General features: G+C 31.5%; 1 pseudogene across 1 annotated transcript; it reads right to left on the reverse strand.

Moving 5' to 3' along the window:
• Positions 1–1,824: 1,824 nt before the first annotated feature.
• Positions 1,825–1,913, reverse strand: BDCG_17312 (annotated as a pseudogene). Its single transcript has one exon. The product of its transcript is annotated as a tRNA-OTHER (tRNA).
• Positions 1,914–3,446: the final 1,533 nt, after the last annotated feature.

Raw genomic sequence — 3,446 nt, forward strand, 5'->3', positions numbered from 1 at the left:
TGTCTTGCAGTGAGATGTCATTTCTTCTACCAGTCAGTTCATCTGTGTCTGATTCTTTTTCTGTCTCTTTCACTGCTGTTGTGATTCTGCTCTCTCTCTCAATCAACACAGTGATGTATGATTCTGTGTAGTCATTCAGAGAGAATCTCAGAGAGAGCTTGATTTCAGAAACAGTGACTTTAAGAAGCTCAATCTGTAGTTTCTCTTCTGTGATATATCTGAGCTCTGCTCAGAATACTGCTGAGTTAAGTCTGCAGAGTTCTGCAGTTTCTTTATCTTCTCTCTATAAGAAGGCTCTGATGTAGTCTCTGACTGATATCATTACTTGTCTGCACTGTGCTAAGTAGCTGAAGAAGAGAGAAATCTTATATATCTGCTTCTTCTCTCACTTCTATTATTTCTATTGCATCTGTAACAATAACTTCTATCTCTCTGTAAGTATTATCTACTCTACAAGAAGATATTATGTCAGCTCTGATAAGAAGCTCAGATACTCAAGCAGTACAGAGTAAGAGTCTCAGAGCTTTAAGTGTTGATGAATTCTATTAAGACTGAGAAGATCTCTCTTACTCATCTGTAAAAGAAGATGAAAGTATGAATCTCTGAGATGAAAAAACATCTCAGAATGACTGATCTTAAGAAGAAGTCAGTCAGTGCTGCTGTTGAAAGCACTATAGAGATTAATCACTAATTGAAGAGAATCTCACTTCAATTGAAGCACATAACTGAGATGCTTTGTAAGTTAATAAGTTAATATTTTATATATTTCTCATACTCTTCTACAGTGCTGCAGTGCTAACTTCTTAACAGATAAAGATATTAGTACTGAAGACTTCAATAGTGAAGAATAAGTTTGATGAGAATGTGATTATTGATAAGTAGATTTTAATTTCTCTTTTTACTTTTTCAGTGAGCTGCAGTCTTATTAGAATAGCAGCAGTCTGCAGATTGATAATATTAATCTTTTTTATTAATTTCAAATATCTCTTTTCTCTAATCACTTCAGAAATTTTACACTTGTGTAGTCTCATTAAACTTCTAAAAAACTCTTTGAGAGAAAATAGAAGAAGAGTGCTACAGAGCTTATAAGATATCAGCTTATTACTGTAAGATCATCTTTAAAAAAACTCTTTAAGAAAAATAAGAAGTTTTAAGCAGTATTTCTTACTTAACATCTCTGATGTGTAATAGAGCAGTCTCTACTAGTTATCTCATAGCTTATAATCTCTTTCTCAGCATTTTTCAAATACTCAAGTGATTCTCATAAATTCTCTAATAATGAATAATTTTCTTATTTCACAAGATATTGAAGCTTACTGTAATATATTCACTTATTTAATATTTTCTTCATAAGATATTCAGTATCATTCTTAATCTCAATATTATTCAGCTAAGACAGCTCTGCTCTAAAGCATTGCTTATAGAGCTTTAAATAGAAAATATGAAAAATAGAATGAATTAATTTCAATTCTGTGAGTAATTTTAACTCATATATCTGCTTACTTATCACTCTTATTACTGAGAAAGATTCTAGTCACTATTATTATTATTATTATTATTCTTTCATTATACTCATATGCAAGCGGAGCTTATAATGAGTCCTTGCGTGATGTTAAATACAGGTCAAGTGTTGGTTATACAGGAGGAAATACAGGTGTTGAGACCACGCCAAGATAACAAGAACATAGGAAAATACAAAGAAGTGACAATTAGATACATGCGATAATAACTTCCCAGCCCAGGAACATAGAGCAATTCATTGAAGCGATTTGTACACCTCTGTATTTATTAGAAACCTGAGGTGCTTGAGTTCCGGATTTAATGTATCCCCTGCGGGTTTCGAACCCACGCGCCTTGGTTTCCCACGCCAAGGCGCTACCGGGTGGCCGCATTAACCATTCGGCCACCGGGGCAGATTCTAGTCACTACTCACTGAGCTTCTTACACAGTCTCATTGTCTTGATATTCTTTACTGAAAGTAGTACTTAATTCTCTATCAAGAACTTCATTAAAAGATGTTTTTAATTATAGTATTTTATCTACTACTTCTGAGTGTGATGAATGCTTTTCACTGTCTTCTTATAGATTTTATTTAAAAGTTTCAATCTCACTTTTACTTCTGATACTGAGAAATACTCTGTTCTCTGTATCTGTTCAATATTCTGACTGTCTATCTCTCTTTTTGAAATATTGTCTGTGATGTCACTGAGTAACAAAGAATTATATTTATAATAAGTATAGAAAGAAGATATCTTTAAGATTACATTCTTTGTATTATTATATACAAATTTAGCAGTCAGAAGATGTTTGAGTTAATTATTCTGATAATATGAATAGAACACTTGAAGATGCTATTCTAGTGTTTAATTCTAGTATTCAGTCTGATCATCTGTCTGTGAATGAAACACAGTACTGAGAAGATATCTTATTATAAGATGATAGTAAAAAGCTGATCAGTATTTACTGATGAAGAGAGATTCACTATCTATTATTAACAATTTCAGAGCACTATGATCATGAATAATAATATTTAAAAACAGGTCAGTCAATTCAGAGGCTTTAATCTTTTTATAAATAGAGATATATCTGATCATCTTTGTGAAGCAGTTAACAATGATTAAAATTGTGTTATATTCTTTGACTCTTGTCAACTTCAGTAGATTAACTATGAAATTCATCAAAAGATTCTGTCATGAGCTCTTTAAAACAGGCAGTGATATCAACTTACTGTATTACTTATACTGTGAAATCTTTATTCTTTAACAGACATTATAAGTCTTAATATACTCTTTGATATCTGCTCAGAGCTTGTTTCAAATGTATTTATATTTTAGAAGCTTCTCAGTCTTCTCTAACTCAAAGTGTTCTGTATGAGAATTATTATGATGAATTCTTAATAACTTCTGACACACTGCTCTGCTACAAGAGATGAAGACTGAATTATTCAGTAGTAGAAGTTTATATTCTTCTAGTTATCAGTGACTTGATTTCTTAGCAGCACTGTTCTGCTCAGAGCCTGTCTCTTTTAAGTTTAAACTGAATTCTTTCTTCTTCAACTTCTGAATTCAAGCTGCAGTAAAGACATCTCTCTTCTATAACTTATTGCTGTACTTGATATAAAAAGTCCTTTATCAAACATTATCTTCATTAACTCTGATTCTATGATAGACATCTTATATATCAATCTTTATAAATATCTTTGCTTCAGATAATCAATCAATCATCTCATCAATTAACAGTAATAAATAGTAATTCTTAACTATCATCTTATTGAGACCTCTGTAGTCTACACATAGATATAGCCTATTATCTTTCTTGAGTATAAAGAGTATAGATGTCTCTGCTGAACTCTTTGATAAGTATATTCAGTTCTTTGATTGCACTTTCTCAAGATATTTGTACAGAACATTCAATTTCTTTACAGATAAGTTGTAAAGAGACTCATA

This window comes from Blastomyces dermatitidis, assembly GCF_000003525.1.
Source record: "Blastomyces dermatitidis ER-3 genomic scaffold supercont1.6, whole genome shotgun sequence".
Classification (NCBI taxonomy): domain Eukaryota; kingdom Fungi; phylum Ascomycota; class Eurotiomycetes; order Onygenales; family Ajellomycetaceae; genus Blastomyces; species Blastomyces dermatitidis.